General features: G+C 42.7%; 1 long non-coding RNA gene across 1 annotated transcript; it reads left to right on the plus strand.

The window, feature by feature from the left end:
- The first annotated feature begins 13,381 nt into the window (after positions 1 to 13,381).
- LOC114561392 (uncharacterized) lies at positions 13,382 to 18,126 on the plus strand. Its single transcript, XR_003693354.1, has 3 exons — positions 13,382 to 13,467; positions 13,555 to 13,610; positions 17,884 to 18,126. It is a non-coding gene; the product is annotated as an uncharacterized LOC114561392 (long non-coding RNA).
- The last annotated feature ends 5,804 nt before the right edge of the window (positions 18,127 to 23,930 follow it).

Below are 23,930 nucleotides of genomic sequence, written 5' to 3' on the forward strand. Positions count from 1 at the left end.
ATAAGTGCTTGAGTATAACTGGTGTAGTTTAAATTCAAACCAGGCAAATAGTCACTAAATTAAACAATAAAGCAGAGTTGAGTAAGTTTTTGATGGAGCAGCAAACCAGCTTCCGTAACACGGGAACACCGGAAGTGAGAGAATACGCTTACCGTAAACGTCAGCACGTCAGCTCCCAAAGGTTCCTTGACTGTGCTTTGTTGTTTGGCAAACATTTGGCAAACATTTAGCTGTTCCTCCAAACTCATCAGTCATCAATTACACAGGGATTCCTCACTTCAAGTGTCAACAGGGAGATAGAGACCATCCCCCACATTTTCTCATTACAGTATATACTTTAACTATCCTCTATATTTAAAACAGCTTTTAGTTCCATTCAGATCATCATATTCACTTAGAAACAATTTTTTTTGTTGCTGTATGCACCACGTTCACTGCTGCTGTAAAGGAACGCGGCTGGGTAGGGAGGTGGTCGGTGTGATGGGTGGCCATTAAAACGCAAGATTATCAAGCCAGGGAGCGGAGTTCGCTTCCTGGGGAAAACGTAAGACTTTCACCCAGGAAATGAGTGTTCCTTGGGAGTGTTTTAATCTAAACCACGATCTTTTACCTAAACTTAACTAGTCGTTTTGGTTCTTAAACTTAACTTTCGTGGCCGCATAACGCTTACTATTATTGTCTTTTTTTTTAAGATTATTTTTTGGGGCTTTTCCCTTTATTAGACAGTAACAGTGGATAGACAGGGAAGGGGGAGAGAGATGGGGGATGACATGCATTAAAGGGCAGCAGGTCGGAATTAAACCCACGCCACTGCAAAAGACTCAGCCTACATGGGGCGCATGCTCTTACTTGGTGAGCTAGAGGCCGCCCCATAACGCTCACTTTTTGTCGCCTAAACTTAACGTAACGTCCGCCGAAATGACCGGCCGTGCTTTGTTCCCAGCTCAAAGTCACCTATTCTCAGGTTAACTGAACCACCAACTACTGCTGACCTGACGGAGCACCATGGGGAGCAGCGGAGCCGGCTCCGCAGATGTCTGTAGCTGTTAAACACATCTACTACAGTAACTGCTTATACACAAGTTTTCGTATGATATCTTATGTTTTGATGTGCATACATTTTCGTACGTTATCATACAAACCCGTTTATGAGAATGCGTTGATGAGATAACTTCAAAGTAAGAGACAAAAGAAAGAAGCAAAAGCAGGAGACAAAGAGAAAATCCAGTAGAGAGTACTTGAAATCTGCCTCCATTGAACATACAGTTCTAGAGAATCAAAAGTCAGAGTCCCCTCAGCAGGGGCGGATTGGCCATCTGGCGTACGTTTTTGCTACATATTCTATTGCATTTCATGCTATTGTTATTACTAGTTTGTATTCATGTGTATTCTAATGTTGAGAACAGTCAGCGAGAAAACCTTTAGCTGCAATGTTTACTTCTTCTACTGTGTTCCTTAACACAGTAGCAACACACATGTTACTGGAATCACTACAGCCAGAGACCCCTGGTTTTCCAGTACCAGTGCTGTGAGGAAGGATGCTACAGTTTGGGTTTGTAATTAACTCTACAGTAAAGGGGAACACATATGACAATAATCCTAATGATGTCTACATGTAGATACATTTAAACTTAACTGTACATTAGGTCATAATTATTAATAATTAATTATTTAATTATAATTATTAAAATTGCAGAGTTAGTCAAAAAAAGATCAACAGAGTGTGTCAACAGAGAGAAACAAGGAGAATCAAACAGACATTGACAACAAAGAACAACATACTGTAGAGAATGACAGTAACAGCATACAAATGGCATAAACAGACAGCACACAGACTCTACAACATCCTCAGATTCTTTTTCTTTTGTTTTTTACAGTATGTGTAAATTTGTTATAAACGTGTGCTCTTTAAAAAGTAGTAAGCATTACATTACTTCACAGTCACTTACATTAAATGTTTAAAATTCTGTTACATAAGGTACTGCTTATATCATCTGTACACAAATGTAATTAGTGAATGCACATCTCCATGGGTGGGGCTGCATGGGCGTGGTAATGTGGGCTGATTTTAACCTGTCATAGTTGAAAAACGACAGTTTGGTGGGTAAATAGGACATACATAGAACCTCAAAATCCCATTGACACCTCTTTCCTCTGCAAATCTCACAATTTGAAACTGCTGCTGAAAACGGGCGAATCTCAACAAAGCAAAAAGTTGACGTCAACTTCTCAACTCCTCCTCATCTGGCTCTTTGTCTGCGTCTTTGTCACGCCCCAACATTTACATAGGCTACACAACTGACCTCAGGTCAGTTAGTCGTCTGAATCTAGGTCACGCAGATCTCTGAAATTGTATACATTGTTCATCTGCTATTTTACCACAAAATTCACTTTTGAGACTTTTTTTATGCGAGAAATCAAAATTGATGGCTAATTGAAAATTTGGTAGGACAGTATCGGACTTCACAAGCTCCACAATCTGCCTGGACAGGCGGCGCTATGTAGGACTTTAGAAAGAACAAACTTTGGAAGAACCTCGGTCGTAAATGCAGTGTTCCAGACTGTAAAACGGAATAGCCTACTGGCCCAGAGAAAAGTGTTTAGAACGAGTATATTGGACAATGGAGCGGGAGTTGTGGATCTAACGCAGCGCTGCAAAGGCACTGGCAGAGGACATTGCAGGTGTTCACTCTCCGCTCCCCGCGCTGGTGGAGGTTTTTTATGTTCCATCAATTATAATGAAAGTGTCAAAACATTTTGTCTTGGCTACAGCCACTGCAGCCCGCGTCCAGGCATGTAACAGACAGTGTGTGTGTGTGTGTGTGTGTGTGTGTGTGTGTGTGTAATAAGAGACTCCAATGTATGCGTATGTGGGTCGCTCAACCAATCAGCGCACAGCTCATCTAAATATTCATGAGCATACCATATTTGGAAGAAAAGCTCTTGTTCAAAATAGGGCCATATTCACAGGGTAGTTAATGGCCCACAGAAAATCACTTGCGCCATTTTCAGCCCAACCAATGTTACATACCCTATTAGGAGACCTTAAGGAACAGTGTGAAATACCCTATATAATCATTCTATCACCCCTTTAAGACTGACAGACTCTGAGAAGTTTGGACAAAGCCTGACCCCACACAGTGATCCAAGTCACCCAGCAGTCCTCTTTGATGTCTAATACTGGACTGCAGCAGGCAGGAAGCACCCTGATACCAATCTGATCCTTTCTGCACGGCAATTTAATCCCCCTTCCACTGTTTCCTGAAGCACAAGCTACCCAAAAGCGATATGATAGGCGCTTGATTTTCAGCCCTAAATTGAATTAAGGTTTGAGCCAGAGACGTGTTTCCTTACTGCCTTAAAGCTTCTGGTTTGAGTGAAAAGCCGTCCTCTTTTTTTATTTCAACAAGCTGTCTTTCATTTCTTCACAGCAAATTATTGTCTTTTGAGTCAATAATGGTTCTACTTGGGTACGTAACATTCTCTATAGAGTAGCCATTGTTTCTATATGACTCTATAGTGGGTCTTCAGAGGTTTTACATGGAATGAGACTGCATAGGTGTGGTGGATAGCTGGTTTAAGCATTTACATTTGAAATGGACCCTAGTCCAAAAGTGCCCCCAAATGCATCCAAAACTTAAATCTGTGGAACTGTGTAGAGTTTCAAAAGTCCGAAGGGGGTACATTTTGTGATTAAGTGGTGCGTTAGGGTTCTAAAAACGAGGGAGTTTACCTTTAACAAATTTGTATTCCCTAAACCTAAAGTTGCATTAAAGCTTTAGTGTGTAATTTAAATTGTGTGAATTGTGTCATTATTTAGAATTCCTCATGGGGGAGACTGAAACTACGCACTATGGCCTTAATATCTGGGGTAATATCTTTGTATTAACAATCAGTCAAATGACTATTTGTAATGTGAAAGGGGTCACTCATAGTGATGAACCCACCAAAAATTATCACCCGACAACTCTGCAGTTCCCTTCAGCTCTATGAAGCATTTTAGCACCTTTAGCTCATCAAGCCAGCTTGTTTTGGTTTTACTGCCCGCAACTGTTTTTGTAGATATTTCCCCCGATATAGACCAAAAGCAGAGCTGAAAGAGAGTGAATAGTGGACTCAAACAGCAGTCCTAATGAATTATCATGTTGCTCTGCAACTGCCAGTGTAGGGATGTACAGTGTAATACATTAATTATCTTAAGTAAAATTTTGAGGTAGGCCTACTTGTACTTTACATTTTATACAACACGGATGTCTCCTCTTTTGAAAGACAACACATCCCATCAAACAGTACACATAACCTGTATTTATGTTACCTGTGTTACGAGGGAGACAGAACAGACCTAAATGCACAGCTCAAAAAAAACAAGTTTATTTAAAATAATAATAATTGGGGAAGGAGGTGTGGGGAGGCGGACAGCAAGGACAGGAGTGAGGGCACGGAGACGGGGATAGGATGGCGAGGGATCTCGGGGAACGCGGGGGAGCCGAGGCCGAGGGAACCGAAGAGGAGGCACTGGAGTCCGGGGAACAGAGGAGCAGGAGAGGGGAAGACTGGAAGCAGGAACAGAGGCAGGATGGAGCAGGGAGCCGTGAGGAAGGGACCGAATGGTGAGGCCAGCTGACTGGAGACACGGAATGGTTTGGAGATGATGACTGCAGGGAAAAAAACACAAAGAGAGGTAAGATGTAAGGTACAGACAGAGACAGGTAAGTACTAAGCTTTCTAAAGGAGCTTGTAGCAAGTTTCACCCGAGTGGCTGAGAAAACAATCAAGTGAAGGTGATGAGTGGATCCGGAGTTCAAATACTGGGCTTGATTGTAGATGGCTGGCAGGTGTGTACCGCGGGAGAGGTGATGGTGGAATGCTGAACAGGTGTGTGTAATCAGCTGGCAGTAGCAGGTAGGAGGGAAGGGGGAGAAACACAGGAGACACAGAGAGAGGCAGGGCCAACAGAGAAACTGACAGTGGAAACAAAATAGGAACTAGGAATCTGGAAAACAAAACAAAAACTCACAGCCAGCCGACCCCAACCATCACAACCTGTGTCTTTATACTAACCCATTTTTATGTCAAGAGCAGCAGGGATCTTCAACAGGGGGTCCAGGATACTATGCAGGGGGGCCTCCAAACTATTGTTAATCTTTGAACGTTTTTTTCAAAATTTAAAAGCCTAAACATAAATCCAACATATTATTAACAAATATAAATCCCCACTGCTAACTGGCCTATTGGGTAAGGTGGTCACTAATGCCATCCACAGATACAGTTAATCCTAATGTAACCAAGGTTAAAAATCTATATTAAAAGAGCTAAGTTTATATTAAAAAGTAAATTCATGAAGTACGTTATTAATGTTAAAGATTAAAAACTGATATTTGTCTAAATAGCAATTCAACCGTGATAAAGAGAAAATAAATAGGAAGTTTATTTTGAAGGAGATGGGTTGGAGACGTGCTGTCAGCCAATCAGAAAGAAGTTCGGACTGTTGACCTGCACAGAGTTCACTTCCCCTTGAGCTGCTGGAAGAACACAGAGCAAATCCCGCGTCGAGAACAATACCTACCTTGTGAAGATATTGCAATAAAAGTTGTTAAAATTGATTAAAAACACTTTGAAATAATCCAGTGTGGAGCCCTGGACCTGTGAACTGACGTCACCCTCACGAAGAAAACGCATCGGTCAGGTTTTTTTGTTGGACCCTTTGAACCTTTGATCTACCTGGATGTTAGAGCCTGAATAGAGACGTTGATGGCGAGCCACAGCCCAGAGGAGAACTAGAGATACAGCGCCTGCAGAATTCGACACTTCCTTACACACACTCACCACCAACTGCGTGGTAGGACAAACTCTCTCCACTTCCACAGTGGACTGAACTGAACTGAAACAGAATTGAAGTGACTGAAAACGGGGGAAATTCTGAACTTTAAATCACAGCTGTGAGTTTTGTTTACATTTTTTATTTTTCTACTTACCCGGGTAAGATTTGTGTCATTTGAAGACTGTGCAATTTTTATGTTTGCTTATCCTTCCCATCCATGCAATAAAAAGGGAAGCGTTTATTGTTTCTCAAAGAAAGTACAACTGTGTTTGAGTCTTTCCTGGTGTATTGTTTGGTTAATACTGGGCTCCGTAGTCAAACATAGAACTACTGGTCCCACTGGCCATAAATAATTATTATATAGAGTAATCCATTTCTGTTTCCCACCTCTAAAGGGTTACACTAAGGATTCACTGTGCCACATGTATGTTTTAACACTAAAACCTGATTTATAAAATCATGCCAACAATTATTAGCCTATTTTAATTTTATTTGAATTATTATTTTATTTGAATTTTTTTGATTTCTTTATTTTAAAGGGACAACACACATTAATGTAAATGTGCCAGATTTAGCCATGCAGGCAAATTTTCATCTGCAGCTGTACAACAGTACAACACATAAAACAAGAACACATAGGCATAGACAAGTAAAATGACACAACCACTATTCCAGATAATGACAGAGAGGTTGATGGCATGAGGAAAACATAACACAAGTAGCATATACAGTAGACGGGTAAAAGTGCATAGATGCACATTAAAACACATCAACAACACAGAAGCACGGAGCACATAAGCACACACAGAGACATTACTACAGCGACAAAGACAAACACTCCCTCATTTTTGGCCGGATGTCCGTCAGCTTCCTCTTTCTTTGTGGATTCATGAGGACTATGGTTAACTGCTAGACTATCAGCTAGACTATCTGTCCAATCTGAGTTTTCCGTTACACAACTAAAACAACTTTTGAACGTACACGTTACACCATAACAAGGTTCTTCCTGAGGCTATTTTGCAGAAGCACCGTTACTCTGTCCGGTGCTTAGCACCGCCCAAGACGATTGTAATTGGTTTAAAGAAATACCAATAAACCAGAGCACATTTTTCTCCTATCCAGGAATGCTGTTTGGACTAGCCAGACCCTGCATGCTAGTAGCAATGATGACATTTTGAAGGTTTATGCTAATGGTTACCATAAGTATGCAGGAGACAGGAGAATACGGTACGAAAAGCTATTCATGGAGGGACTGATAAACAAAAAAAAACGTTTCTATCAAATGATACCAGTTTCCAGTAGCGATGGCTATTACTGTCCATTCAGGTGAGTTCGGGTTATAGTCATATTGTCAATACACAATATGACTGTGTCCAGCTGTGCAATGCAGTGTAATACTACTCATGCTTTTTTTTTCAAAACTTTATTTATTGAGTTTTTGGTCGTTATTAATAAACAATAAAATCCCCTCCCTCCCTTCCTTAACCAACAATCCTCTCGGAGGAAAATAAATAAGTGAGTAAATAAGATTAAAAAAAGGATAAAAAATATATGGTAATAATTAAAAAAAAAAATAATTAAAAAAATTGCACATCATTAAGTACATTGAATGGAAACAAACAATGGGATAATAATAACTATACTGCTCATGCTTACTAAGGAGGTGTTCTTATTTAAAGCTCTGCTGCTGGATTTATAAAAATCTTCACTTCCTGTATCTCAGAGCTCAAAGATCACCTATACAGTCTGTTAAGAACAACAAATGTGAAAGCTCTCATGAACTGATAATCCATTCACGCATGGGTTTTATTAAATGTGGAATCTGGGAAAACATTTATAGCATTTTTACTTTAAAGGTGATCTATTATGCTTTTTCGTATTTTCTGTCATATCTATAATGTTAAAATGTCAGATTTTCATGTAAAATGTGGCCAAAGCTTCAAATAATGAGATAAACGTATTTCAGAGAAATCCCTGTGAGCTAAAACGTTCAGATTTTCCACTGTTCTGAACGGTTATAACGTTTTCACAAGGAGCCGAGCTTCTATGATTGGTCATCTGCTCCAGCGGAATGAATCTACTGCAGTGTTTACATTGTCACACGTAGCTACATGCTAAGTCAGGGAAAACTGTAATCTTGGCTGCCAATGTTCATTTCTCCCTAATTCTCAGGTCACATTACTGCTGAAACATGTCTGGTTGTGTAGTATTTGGTTCGGAAGCCTTTATCTGTGGTTTTTGACGGTAGAAATTGCTGCTATATCCCATTACAATCTATTGCTAACTACAAGTAGCTGCTTGCTAACGCCAGGGAAAGCTATAATCTTGGCTGCCAATGTTGTTAATTTCTTCCCAATTTTGGGTCACATTCCTGATGAAACATGTCCAGTTGTGTCATATTTGGTTTAGAAGCCTTTATTGGTATTTTTCACAGAACGAAGTCATGCTATAAAGAGACATGCGCTCCTACAGAGCGTCTCATACAGAGGGTGAATACAGGTGCAGCAGCCATGGGCAGTATGACAAAAAGAAAGTGTTTCTTTAACATTAAAGTATGTAAACATGTTCTAGTACAAGTATTAACCTGAAAAGGCTATATAATAGGTCACCTTTAAACAGCTTTTCTTCCCACCTTTAAAGCTCTGAGTGGTTTGGATTGAAACATCAGCCATCTAACACACACACACACACACACACACACACACACACACACACACACACACACACACACACACACACACACACAGTCTGTGCTCTGGATTGTTTCCTCTCTCTTCCACTTGTTACATCGTTAAGCCTGTTAATGCTCTCACTATTCCTCTCCCACATTATCTTTTCCTCCCTCCCCCTTTCCCTTCCCTCCCATCACTGTTTTGTCTACTTAGGCAATAAAAGCCTGCCTCCCCTTCAACACATGAAACCACCACCATCCTGCCATGGGAAGAAGTCCATTTTTGTGGGCGGAGGCTGTGGAGGAATCTCACTCTGTGGACTTATTAGAAAGACATTGACACTCTCAGACACACATGCTAACGGCATTCTCTGCAGGCTGGCACTTGATGACAGACAGATCAGAGCAATAAAGCTTCCTCTGAACAAAACCGGATGGGCTTGCAACATACTTCTTCCCATGCCCTCCAATTGCAGAACACAGTGTAAATAACTAAGGGATTGTTCGTTATTTATTTTAGGGGCCACTGGAGGAGTTTTGGGATCTTTAGTCAAAATTGACCTGACCCTCCCTTCACCATAAATAAATTTTGGATGACCCTCCAAAATGATATGGAAAAGAGACATGATCCTCTCAAACAACTTATTGATGCCTTGTATACTGGTTAGCATTTTGCAAAGATGTACAGATTCCCATTGTTTTTGTACAGCCATGACATATGTGACTTAACCTCTACATTCTCATCTTACGCATCACACTCCTCTGTTATGGTGGTCATTTCAGTAGATTTACTCACTAACATTGTTGTGGAAACACAGTAAGCATGGAAACACACACTTCCTGCATTACTGCATTACTTCAAATACTAAGTTACTCATCTAGTAAACCAGCATTTACATGAAATAAAACAATAAAACATTGAGACCCAACAAAGCACACTGGGTAATAAGAAATTGGTTGCTGGTTGCTATGGACTCATCACTAGGCATTGTATATTTTAGCATAGGTAAAGCTGTCGAAGACGAGCGTCAATTCGGGAGCTTGCATGCTACCACTCCTTCCTTCTCAAATGCCTCGAAAAGGCTGTTGTTTGCACAATTTCACAAATAATGACCGGACCGAAAGGATATTTGAGTCAGGTATTAAAATTATGAATCCCACTATGGTCACGCCAAGACCCAGTGAAGCAGCTTGATTGGTTGGAGTTAGGCATTTGACCTTGAGTGGTTAAGGTTAGGATAGCCAATTGGTCAGGGGATAGGAGTACAAATGGGGTTACGTTACCTCGCGTAAGCATGGACGCCTGGCCAATAAATGCTATTGAAGGGTCTTGGCGTGGCCATAGTGGGATTCGGAATATCACAGCCTGGAGACCTCCCGTCTCATGCCCTCCCGGCTTGGTGCTGTCCGCAAGCTTTGACTTTTCAAAATAAAAGCTTGCGTCTGGTCCACTATGTTTTCGTACAGTGTTTTGGATGTTTTTGAACTAAACAGTATGGCAATCATGCTCAGATGTCTTAGTTACAACACGATGGAGCTAGCAAAGCAGTTTTGTGTTTATATGTGCGAACAGGATTTATTCAGTTTGGGAAATCCCACAGTCTCTAAAGCGACTAGACAAGGAGGGATCCATCTGCTAGCAATAGGGACCGAGACTGAGAGAGCTACATGGAGCTACATGGATAAATATGCACCAAACAAGCCACTTTGAAATGTTGCTGTTTTCATGAATACAAAAGTTGGGTGACCCTTCCACCTAGACTAAAAAAAATTGGATTAAAGACATGACTCTCCCCTATTTTCCGCCAGTGGTCCATTCCATAAATACCAAACGGTCCCTAAACATCTGTTGGAAAATAATTGGCACCGACCTCAACAGCATTGGGTATGTGTATGAGGCCAGAGCCTCACAGAGGGAAATGGCTATTTTGGCTAACATCACTCACCCACTACACTCTTGAGTTTTGCCTCCTACCATCAGGAAGGATGCATACCTCCCGAAAACATGGCAGGTCTAACAGATACCTGAGATCATTTGTACCATCAGCTGTTGGGTTTCTCAACAAGCTATATGTCATCTGCCATCCCTGCCCATGTCACAGCACATATTATTTTAAGTTTTTTAAGTATAGTGTATCTCATGTTTTTGTGTTTTTGTGCGAATGTGTTGGCTACTTGTGAACCAAATTGCCCCGTGGGGATATTAAAGACATTTCAATTCAATTTCAATTTCAATTTAATACTGTGCATATATCATTAAATGTCAAAGTCTGGAAATACAGCTGTTAAGCTCTCGTGCAATCGTTACACTCAATGGCCCTCATTTATCAACCTAATGTAGAAACCAGCGCAGATATGAGCGCAGAAATCATCTTACGACAGGCTTCACGTGGGATTCATGAAAAGTTCGTATCACACCAATCAGAGCGTAAGAACGGTCGTACATTGATAAATGCGGCGGCTGGAAACGATCTTAATTAAAATGTTACGCCCCAATATATTCTGGGTTTTGAGGCCTCGCCCCTACAATTTACGACATGGCGAGACGTAATCCGGCTGAGAAGCGGAACTTTTCAGAGGTGGAGCTTGAAACCCTGATATCTCTGGTTCATTTGCACTAACGTGTGTACTATTTGGCAGCCTGAAAACTGGTATTAAAGGCTGTAGAAAGAATGCGGGATGAAAAGAGATCACTGATGCGGTCAACAGTGTTGCCGTAGTAAATCGGACTCCAGCTGAAGTTTAGACTATTTAATTTATACATCCTTGACACATTTTCTATAGTCCTAATAGTAATATACAGGCTTCTATTATAATCTATTAGGCCTACATGTAGGTGTACCTATAATTAAATAAACACACGGTAGCGGAGTTTATGCAGTGTCTTTTATTTTACTCGTGTTCGTCGGAACGAGGCAACAGCTGAGGGACAGCGCGTGTCCTCCGCCCCCCCGTGCTGGACCCTGACCCTGTCTCCTGACAGCAGAGGGGCTGGAAAAACAAGCCAAAATAACTTGGTCAATGGCAGAAATAAATCATTCACTTGAAAGAGAAACAAAATCCTGAAGAATAAATAAAAATGTTGTGCATCGTCATGTTTCCTGTATTGAATATCATTGCCAAACATAACACTATAGGCTACCTTTTAAAAGAGAGGAATAATATCCTGTCTCCTTCATATAGCCCTCAGTTGGGGTTGTTCTGGACACTGCTCTCTGGGCATCGGGTCATCTGGCTCCATCGCTACATTTATGGCACTGTGTTTTCCTGTGCGATGTTGTGCAGAACCCCACAGGCTAAAACAATGTTGCAGACCGGCGCATAGAGGTCTTCTAAAAGAGCCAGATCTGCCATTGCTGATACGTGATCAACTGATGACTTCTCCTTCTCCTGTTAAACTGATTATATGCTGCACCGCAAGTCCACACTGACTCGAAAACTTGCGTACACGAGTTCAGACCTGAGGCCTGTACTACGAAGCAAGATTTGGCGTTAACGAGCTAACTTAAGGCTCAACCCAGGATTTTCTGTACTACGAAGGTGGATCAGTTGTTATCGGGTTCAATTGCTGTGGTAACTCATGCTGAACACCTAACCTGGTCGGGAGCAGGTTAAGTTGGAGATCAGAGATCAACCGGTGTAAAAGCACCGCCTACTGACCAATCAATAGGTCGATTGATAACGGCGTCACTATTCTTAAAGAAGATCAGGCGGAGCTCAGTGCAGAGAGAGAGAGAGGGGGAGAGAGGGGTAGAGAGGGGTGCGCTCATAAAAGTTAAAACATTTAGAGACCAACAACCCTGTTAACATGGGTATTTTTATGAAATATAGCCTATATATTTTAATGGGAGGGAATTAGGCTACATATTGGCTTCTTGAGCTGTGTATCGCTAATGCGCACATCGGTTTGAATTATGTTTTTATATTTTTTATTTGCACTCACGATCGCTTACCACTGCCAGGGTTGCAACTGAAATAAAAGGCTAAAGCAACGACAGTTTATGGAAAGCCCAAGTTAGATCTTGGTCCTGACTGATGGGGAAGTGGTATTGGAGTTGTGATTTAAACATCTACAGCGTCGGCTATTTTTTTTTTTTTGCCATCTTTCCTTCCTGTTTTAGGAAGCAGCGACTGTATTGCGTTTTGCCTGGAAAACCGAGTCTGTGTCCTTCATATTCATGTAGAATTATAATTTGCTCTCCTTATATATAACATGCGGCTCTGGTAGATGTTTGCGATTGGTCGTGGTGCCCAAACACCGCCTCTTTTATGTGAACGCGCGCGTCTCTAGATTGGACAAACCTGGATTGATTGAACTAGTTGATAACCACCTTCGTGACACTGGTTATCCGGGTTATAGGTCGTACGCACGTTTCATAAATGAGGGCCAATGTCCTCATTATCAGTCCAAACTTTAGTACAGTTCTTGACAAAACCTGCATGAAGAAAAGTGTGTTTGCCTATTAGATTTTCGTCTTCAAATTGTATCTCGGGTTGGGGGGGGGGGGTACCACTAGTTGATGCAGTGATTTTGGCAAGGTGTTAACAATCACAAAGTGGGTGGTGATGGCGCAGTGGATATGACACATGCCTTTTGTGTGGGAGACCTGGGTTCGATTCCAACTGCGATACATCAACCAAGCCCAACCAAGTCCCTGAGCTGACACTTAACCCATAGTTGCTCCAGAGGCGTGCAACCTCTGACATATATAGCAATTGTATGTCGCTTTGGATAAAATCGTCAGCTAAATGACATGTAATGAAATGTAATGTAATGTAATTGTTGTAAACATATGTAGCAGGTTGATTGGTCACCATGCTTTCAATCACACTCACTCTTTGACCAATCAAGAAGTAGCTCCATGTTATATAGGCAGGGGGTTTGTCCTCTTGACACTCTCTACTCTTTGTAACCGGAGCCACATTTCCGCTCTGGGCCCCTCGCTTCCGCTGCGCGGTGAAGGGAATTCGACAGGTAATGCCGTGTTGCTAATTTCTTTGTGTTACCTATAGGCCTCTTTTGTGTTAGGATGGGCATTACGTTGTGCATTGTCTTTTGCAGTGTCTCCCTGTCACAAACCCGACTCCTGTAACGGGACCGCGTTGAGCATGCTGTTGGTAGGTTGGGCAACTCTCTTTCTCTTGGGTATTATCATGATAAGAGTGTTTAAGTAACCAGCCATTCTATTGTAGGCCCTGTGTAGCTGAACTAGCGGCACTTCTGTGAAGGTGGTGTATTAGTAAGATAAGACAGTCTCTATGTGCTTTTCAATTAAAAGAAAGGTCAATGAAAATTTTAGAATAAAGATTGATGAGAAGGAGATAGATGAGGTACATGAATTAAACTTTTTAGGGGTTACTTTAGATTTTCATCTTAAATTTGATAGTCATGTAAAGAGACTGTGCAGAACTGTCAAAACGAATTTAAATTGCTTCCGATTAATAAGACAATATATACCCATTAAGGCAGCACAGCAGTTTATGCATTCATGATATTTTCTCATTTATTGTATCGGGGTCAGGCCAATCAAACAACAATTACACCCATTAGGTCATTATTTAAACAGGCATTAAAAGTAAGGGACCAGAAACCTGTAAGATGGCACCACTGCTTCATTTTAAGGAAGCATAATATATTGAGTTTTGACAGTTTTGTAAATTATTAATTTCTAAAACTAATTTTAAAAGTGTGTGAATAACCTTGCACCAGAAATATTCTGTCAACTAGTAGTGAAACAAAAGAGCGGAATAAGAACTATAGGGCACAATAAGTGGTAACTGTATAGCGGCAAAACGTAGAACATTTGGTCAGACATCATTTTCAGTAAGAGGCATACAATTGTGGAACGCCTTACCATTAGAAATTAAAACATTGACAGAACTCAAGGGTTTTAATACACATTTAAAGCAATGGCTGAAACTGAAACAACTCTGTGATCACTGACTGTACAAGATACAACACAATTCATACAAACATAATGTTGCATATGTTAGCATGCACAGACATATGCATACTTTTGTGTTCTTGTATTGTTAAATGTGTCTAAACTCTGTTTTATAGTGATTTCTACATTCATTTAAGTCCATATTTTATTTCATGTATGGGATGTATTTATTGTATGTGTTTTAATAGTTACAAATTTTTATATTAATAATAAGCCTAACCAGGGACAGGGGTTGCAAATTAGTCATGGCTATAAACCTGTACGCATGGCATCTACTTTGTATTTTTATAAAGCAATGTTGCATTTGTCCCTGTCCAATAAACATTAAATAAATAAATAGTGCAAAGCTCCCGGACGGGTATGTATGCCCATCTCATACCTTGTTTTGTTTATTCATAAACTGTTACTGAATTCGGTTTGTTTTGCGTACACCAGGGTTTGTAAACTGCTTCGCCGGCGCTGGTGTCTGCACTAGCCCCTCTTCCTGCGCCACGCTGCTGTTTTGTCTCGACTGATGTTTCAACGGGTACAGTTAGTATCTACATGCTTGCCGTTTCCTGTTAAACGTAAACCCTCTACATCAACGGGTTATTTGTATGAGTTCACTCCAGGCTTTGAACGCCTCTGCGCGCCTTTCAGCGCTGCATTTGCAATCGGCTGGTGTTTCTGGTATTATATTCAACATGTGACTGTTGTAGGGCCCTATGATTTCCGTGATGTGGAAAACATGGACGGAATCGCGGAATCTACACATGAAAATGGAATTCTGTTATACACGTGGAATCGCACGTAATTTGTATATATTTTGTTGACATATTAAATAAAGGATTTTTTTTTTACTTCCTTCTCATTTTTCAGTTTAAAACAACAAGCATAGAAAGGTCTCAACAACAAGCAGAACAGGTCTCTATGTCAGTACCCGATCCGTTCCACCTGCACAATCCGTTCTGCGCATGTGCAAGATGTTCACGCATGCGCAGATGGTAATACTGTTTTACGACCTGCCCGATCTGTTCTACATTAGCCTCCACCCAAGCTAACGTTAGTTTAGCTAACAGCTAATTCGGCTAACCGCTAGCCGACAAATAACGCATGCGCCGAACGGATCGTGCAGGCAGAACGGACAGCTAGATTCAGTCTAAAATAACATTAAGTCAAACATAATGGGAAAAGCAGGCTACAGCAAAATTAAGACTTTACAGTAGTAACAATAAAGATAAAGTATTGAGTGATTGTATTTTAAATAAGCACAAGTAAAGTAAAACTGACGTAACAGCTGTTATATATGTTAACGTTTGTTTTCAAGTTTTATTTTGAGGGTCTTTTAAAGTTTACATGCTGTCTCAGCTAGCGGTTAGCCGAATTAGCTATTAGCTAAACTAACATTAGCTTCCCGGTGGAGGCTAGTGTGGGAACAGATCGGGTAGTGTCGTAAATCCTCGTACCACAGCGCATGCGCGAACATATTGCGCATGCGCAGAATGGATTGTGCAGGTGGAACGGATCGGGTACTGACACTCTACCTAAACCGTAGCCAAATGGCACAGCCTGTTGCCTAGTAACCATACGTCATCACGTTCACGTTGAGTTTGTTGTGAGGGAAAAAATGTCGAAGAGAGTGGCGCCTCCCGATAAGACAACGGTGGCAAAAAAATTAAGAAACTCTGAATTAACTGCTAAATACCGGGCTGAACAATACCCCAACGACTACTATGAGTCTGGACAACGACTGTTTTGTAAGTTTTGTCAACATACTGTTGACTGGACCCGCAAAGACACATGTAACGTCCATTTGAAATCAAAAGCTCATCTCAAGACCAAAGCTAAAAAATCCCTCCATTGAGGCAATAACAAAATCAATAGATGCAGGCGTGAGTTTGTGGAAGATTTTGTTGCAATGTGTGCTGAAGCTGACATACTGCTAGAGAAAATGAAGAGGATACGTCCGTTTCTTGTTAAACATTGCAAGCAGGGAGGTGCGCTTCCAGAAAACGCCAGCAGGCAGACCCACCTGCTACGGGTCTTTGACCAGCACATGCAAAAAGTGCTGCAAGAGATCCGTGGAAAGAAAATCTTTTTTGTTGTTGACGAAACCTCTGACAACCGAGATTGCAGTGTCCTCAACATTGTTATAGGTGAGCATCCAATTAGCTATCATTTAGGTAATTTTGAATGTGCTTTGCTGAATATATTAACAGTTTCAATAAAAAAGCTGAATTGTGAGTTTGTGTCACTGAGTTTTTAAAGGTAAATACTGCTTAGAAGTGAAAAGAAAACAAGCAATTCCGAAAAATCCGAAACGGCTAAAAATAAAATAAAACACGGAATTTGAAACAAAATTAAACGGAATTTGAAAAAAAATAACGGATTTCATAGGGCCCTACTGTTGACATGGTTGAAGTGGCAACATATTACGATCAATAAGCCTTTTAACATACAGCTGCATGTAAAGGTCTGGATACCAGTATTACATTCTGATTTTGTTTTTCTTCCTTTTTTAAAGCTTAATACTGTAGATTCAAGCAGTGCACTAACCAGTTACAAAAACATGCAGACATTATGACAGGACATTTTGTTAGAAATAGCTCAAACTGTTTTCAGGATAAAGCATTAGTAATAGTGAAATTCATCTGGATTCTGGTTCTACAGTATTCAAAGAAGGTAGCAGACATGAGAGAATATAGCAGAAATAAAAAAGAAGAGAACATAATTTTGAGAATGAGATTTGGACAAACTGGACTAAATAGTATGCTTAAAATAATTGGGAAACAAAAAACTGGTATATGTGAGCACTGTAATAGTCTAGAAACAGTAGAACATGTAATTATAAATCGTCCTAGGTACCAGCAGGAAATGATGATTCTGAAAGAGGCTAAATAGAGAACAAATGAGATTTAATATTAAAGAAATATTGCAACTGAATTCAGGGCATGTGGGGTATGGAGCAATATTTTATATTTTTGGAGAAAAATAGCTATATAGTTTTATTTTATACAGGCCTATTTATTTTAGTAGTAGTGGTGATTGTAGGATATTCTGATTCACACTCCATTTCAGAAGGTGGCGGTACTGCCAAAAAACGTCAAAAGAAGTCATCATAACAGAGCAATTTATCTGTAGATATGGATTTAGCTAGTAATAAAGAATCTTGGTGACACGGTAAGTTAAGGTATACTCATCATGGTCCTTGGTTATACTATCTGTATTTCGTGATGTTGGAATGTTTAGTCTATGACAGCTAGCTATAGCCTAACGTTAGCTAGCTTGCTGTGTAGCCTATTTATTGTTGCTGAATGCGATCCCATTTACACTGTCAATGATTATGCTGTGACAACTCACAGATAATCATGTTTTTGTGTGAACATCTGTAACAGTATTCACCACTGATGTGCCGCTTTTAACACATCCAATCTGCCAGTAACAAATTCTCTCTTCTGTCTTCACAGGCAAACAAGGGACGACGCGGCAAGCAGCTGTAACATTAAAAGATCAGACACAAGTGAACTGCAAAGCCTACACAATCAATCAATGCATTTTTGAAATATCACATGTTTATTTAACCTATATACTAGATGTATACTATTATGAAAATATATGCATCAATTCGTCAACATTCATAGTAACATTACATGTTTCTTATTAGCGTCTAACTGTGTTTGTTTTTTGTCTAATAAAGACCAAATAATTTCTTGTTTTGGTCTAACTTGATAGAAAGTAAGGCTTATTATATCTTATTTATGTACTATCCATCCATCCATCCATCCATCCATCCATCCATCTTCGTCCGCTTATCCGGTGTCGGGTCGCGGGGGGAGCAGCTCCAGCAGGGGACCCCAAACTTCCCTTTCCCGAGCAACATTAACCAGCTCCGACTGGGGGATCGGCGTTCCCAGGCCAGGTTGGAGATATAATCCCTCCACCTAGTCCTGGGTCTTCCCCAGGGCTCCTCCCAGCTGGGACGTGCCTGGAACACCTCCCTAGGGAGGCGCCCAGGGGGCATCCTTACCAGATGCCCGAACCACCTCAACTGGCTCCTTTCGACGCAAAGGAGCAGCGGCTCTACTCCGAGCTCCTCACGGATGACTGAGCTTCTCACCCTATCTCTAAGGGAGACGCCAGCCACCCTCCTGAGGAAACCCATTTCGCCGCTTGTACCCTGGATCTCGTTCTTTCGGTCATGACCCAGCCTTCATGACCATAGGTGAGGGTAGGAACGAAAACTGACCCGGTAGATCGAGAGCTTTGCCTTCTGGCTCAGCTCTCTTTTCGTCACAACGGTGCGATAGATTGAATGCAATACCGCACCCGCTGCGCCCGATTCTCCGACCAATCTCCCGCTCCATTGTCCCCTCACTCGCGAACAAAACCCCAAGGTACTTGAACTCCTTCACTTGGGGTAAGGACTCATTCCCTACCTGGAGAAGGCATTCCATCGGTTTCCTGCTGAGAACCATGGCCTCCGATTTAGAGGTGCTGATCCTCATCCCAACCGCTTCACACTCGGTTGCGAACCGATCCAGTGAGTGCTGAAGGTCGCAGGCCGATGATGCCATCAGGACCACATCATCTGCAAAGAGCAGCGATGAGATCCCCAGCCCACCAAACTGCAACCCCTCCCCACCCCGACCACGCCTCGATATCCTGTCCATAAATATTACAAACAGGATTGGTGACAAAGCGCAGCCCTGGCGGAGGCCAACCCTCACCTGAAACGAGTCCGACTTACTACCGAGAACCCGGACACAGCTCTCACTTTGGTCATACAGAGATTGGATGGCCCTGAGTAGAGACCCCTCACCCCATACTCCCGCAGCACCTCCCACAGTATCTCCCGGGGACCCGGTCATACGCCTTCTCCAAATCCACAAAACACATGTAGACCGGTTGGGCATACTCCCAGGCTCCCTCCAGGATCCTTGCGAGAGTGAAGAGCTGGTCCGTTGTTCCACGACCAGGACGGAATCCGCATTGTTCCTCCTCAACCCGAGGTTCGACTATCGGCCGAACCCTCCTTTCCAGCACCTTGGAGTAGACTTTACCAGGGAGGCTGAGAAGTGTGATACCCCTATAATTGGCACACACCCTCTGGTCCCCTTTTTAAAAAGAGGAACCACCACCCCAGTCTGCCACTCCTTTGGCACCGTCCCAGACTTCCACGCAATGTTGAAGAGGCGTGTCAACCAGGACAGCCCCTCCACACCCAGAGCCTTGAGCATTTCTGGACGGATCTCATCAATCCCGGGGCTTTGCCACTGTGTAGTTGTTTGACTACATCAGTGACTTCCGCCTGGGAAATCGACGACAATCCCCGTTATCCTCCAGCTCTGCCTCTAACATAGAGGGCGATTAGTCGGATTCAGGAGTTCCTCAAAGTGCTCCCTCCACCGCCCTATTACCTCCTCAGTGGAGGTCAACAGTGTCCCATCCTTACTGTACACAGCTTGGATGGTTCCCCCCCCCCCTCCTGAGGTGGCGAACAGTTTTCCAGAAACACTTTGGTGCCGACCGAAAGTCCTTCTCCATGTCTTCTCCAAACTTCTCCCACACCCGCTGCTTTGCCTCTTTCACGGCAGAGGCTGCAGCCCTTCGGGCCCTTCGGTACCCTGCAACTGCCTCCGGAGTCCTCCGAGATAACATATCCCGGAAGGACTCCTTCTTCAGTCGGACGGCTTCCCTGACCACTGGTGTCCACCACGGTGTTCGTGGGTTACCGCCCCTTGAGGCACCTAAGATCCTAAGACCACAGCTCCTCGCCGCAGCTTCAGCAATGGAAACTTTGAACATTGTCCACTCGGGTTCAATGCCCCAGCCTCCACAGGGATGCACGAAAAGCTCCGCCGGAGGTGTGAGTTGAAAGTCTGTCGGACAGGGGCCTCCTCCAGACGTTCCCAATTTACCCGCACTACACGTTTGGGCTTACCAGGTCTGTCCAGAGTCTTCCCCCACCCCTGACCCAACTCACCACCAGATGGTGATCGGTTGACAGCTCTGCCCCTCTCTTCACCCGAGTGTCCAAAACATACGGCCTCAGATCAGATGAAACGATTATGAAATCGATCATTGACCTTCGGCCTAGGGTGCTCTGGTACCAGGTACACTTATGAGCATCCCTATGTTCGAACATGGTGTTCGTTATAGACAATCCATGACTAGCACAGAAGTCCAACAACAAACAACCACTCTGGTTTAGATCAGGAGGCCGTTCCTCCCAATCACGCCTCCAGGTGTCTCCATCATTGCCCACGTGTGCGTTGAAGTCCCCCAGCAGAACAATGGAGTCCCCCACTGGAGCCCCATGCAGGACTCCAGTCAAGGTCTCCAAGAAGGCCGAATACTCCGAACTCCTGTTTGGTGCATATGCACAAACAACAGTCAGAGTTTTCCCCCCCACAACCCGCAGGCGTAGGGAGGCGACCCTCTCGTCCACCGGGGTAAACTCCAACACAGCGGCGCTCAGCCGGGGGCTTGTGAGTATCACCACACCCGCCCGGCGCCTCACACCCTGGGCAACTCCGGAGAAGAAAAGAGTCCAACCCCTATCCAGGAGTATGGTTCCAGAACCGAGACTGTGCGTAGAGGTAAGCCCCACCAGATCTAACCGGTAGCGCTCCACCTCCCGCACCAGTTCCGGCTCCTTCCCCCACAGAGAGGTGACGTTCCACGTCCCCAGAGCCAGCGTCTGCCGCCCGGGTCTGGTCCGTCGAGGCCCCTGACCTTCACTGCCACCCATGTGGCATCGCACCCGACCCCAACGGTATTTATGTACTAATTACAGAATAATTTAGGCGTTTGACCTTTAATTAGGGTATAACTGTTACATTATTTCTAGTTATAGTCTAATTTGATACAAAGTACGGCTTATTACGTCTTTTTAATGTACCGAAAAATAAAGTGCGACCCAAAACTCTCCTCAAACAAAACACTTTAACAAGCATAGAATGGAGGGATCCCTCTACCAGGACGGACAGACATGCAATGGATTTGTGTACAGTATAGACCATGGTTTCTCAACGGGGGCGTTTGGACATTGTTGGGGGGGCGGTGTGAACGAGGTACAAGAGCGGGCACAAATGCGGGGGCGTTAATCACTGTTATTCATCAGAACTTTTAAGCCTCTGACAACACATACAATGTTCATTTGAATTTGAAATAAAATTAAGTCTGTTATTATTGAATTAATATTTCAATGTTGCTAGTAGCCCACTCCGACTTATCCTGCTAGCTTTCTCTCCCTATGGCTCTGGCTACCAGCAAATGATCTCCATAGCAACACCTATAAACAAATCCCGCTGCCGGCAGCTGTCAAAGTAGTAGAAAGAACGCTGTTGAGGACTTTGACAGCAGCCTCCGAACTCTGCTTTGTGGTTTAAGATTAATGAGTCCAATCAAAATGTACACAAGCACAATTACGCAGGCTAATACGACAATATTTTTATATCAAAACACATTCAAACATCATGGTGGAAAACAAAAAGAAGTGCAAACAGTATAGTGTTGAGTACATTAGATATGGCTTTATTCCCTCACCCGCGATCATCCAGCTCCCAATGTGCCTGCTTTACCAGCAGGTTTTCTCTAATGAGGCAATGAAACCGGCAATGGCACCTAACTAAAATTCACCCCGATAAGGCATCCAAGGATGCTGCGTATTTCCAGGACCTCAAGGAGCAACTTTCAAAACGGTCCATCTCCTTCGTTAGGAAGGTAAACTAGACAGAGAGTGGGTTAGTGGCCTCCTAACATCTCTCTCCTGATAGCAAAGTCTGGGTTGCCATTTACAGTGGGGGAGAAGCTGGTTATCCCAGCGATTAAAGAGGCCATCTCCACTGTCATGGAGAGAGACCCATCATCAGTGATGCAGGCCATCCCGCTCAGCAATGACAGTGTGGATAAAGGAGATGGCGCTCCTTTAGCGTCTCGGTGACATCTTTTACCTGGCAGATTTTCGGGAAGATGAATGAAGTGTCACTCAAACTCCAGGGAGATGCCGTGACACTAGTCCATTCAAAGGCCACCATCTGCAGTTTCCTCGCCAAGCTGGAGCTGTACAAACAAAATGATCATTATTATTATTATTAGTAGGCCTATTATTAGGTATATATATATATTAGGGCTGTCAATCGATTAAAAAAAATTAACTAATTGCACAATTTGCTGTAATTAATCGCGATTAATCGCTTTTTTAAATTGAGACTGAAGCTTATAATAATGGATATTTAAATGCTAAATCATTTAACTTTGCAAATATGAAGAAAAAAACAAACAAGGAAAGGTTCTGCTAAGTTCAGAATGTTTAATATCTTTCAGAACAACAGCAGCAACAATTTGGCTTATTTAGTCCTGCTGAAGGCTGCTGAAACGGCTAGAAACTGTCTGACTTGAGAGCAGATTTTTGTCACCGTCCCCGGCTGCTGTCGCCTGCTCTCGTCTACTTTACAGGCGAGGCGCAGTTCATCTCCAACGAGCCTATGTTCAGTTGGCGGCAGGGCAGTCGGGACTCACCCGGAAATGGCAAGTGGAATGAGGTGACTAGTCTCCCAAAATCTGACGAAAATCTTCTAAACTGACATTTGTTGAGCTGAAATGAAGACAGATTCAGCAACTGCACGGCCTATTTCTCGCTTAAAATGTTTTCAGAAACATGTTTCAGTGAACTATCTTAGTACAATATGAAATCGTATTCTGAATGGAGAACATGGAGATCCATTTCAGGGACCTCGAGCAACTGGATGTCCCTGAGTGGGTGATGAAGCCATTTCAAGTGGAAGTGTCCAGGAGTGAGGCCGAAATTCAAGAAACTCTCATCGACCTCCAAAATGATGAGGAGGCCAAGGCAACCTTACGGGCCTATGTCTGGCGTGTGATGTGGGCCACGCATGGTCAGCGTTTCCCTCTTTTGTGGAAGAGGATTCGTCTTCTGCTCCTTGCTTTTCCGACATCATACCTTGTTGAGCAGGGGTTCAGTCAAGCTTTGCAGTCTGTGCAGGCTGGTGGTGGTGGTGTAATGGTGTGGAGGATCCCTTTCGCCTTCAAAACTGCCTTAATTCTTTGTGTCATTGATTCAACAAGGTGCTGGAAGCATTCTTTAGATATGTTGGCCCATATAGGATAGGGTCAAACACGGTATTAGTATGGTGTTCCTAATAATATGCTACAACACGAGTCATAGATGCAATGCTTCCGGTAAATTAATTGCAGTATGCAACCTTAAAAGACGTTTTTTTATTATGAATACAAAATATAATATATTCAACTATTAGATGATAATGTATTGTTGTAGATTGAGCTACCCAGTAGTATAGGAAATAATCAGGTTTTCCTCAACTTTCGCCAGCTGCAGCATTGGGGTAATGAACACATCTAACACAACGAGCTGTAGTGCAGGCAGCAGTGTATAACTTTGGCGCTGTCCACTCTGCATGATGAGTACTGTTGTATTCAGTGTTTTAAATGTCACGTAACGGGCCATGGTCTGCTCAATAACTTAATACAG

This window comes from Perca flavescens, chromosome 1, assembly GCF_004354835.1.
Source record: "Perca flavescens isolate YP-PL-M2 chromosome 1, PFLA_1.0, whole genome shotgun sequence".
In the NCBI taxonomy this organism is placed as follows: domain Eukaryota; kingdom Metazoa; phylum Chordata; class Actinopteri; order Perciformes; family Percidae; genus Perca; species Perca flavescens.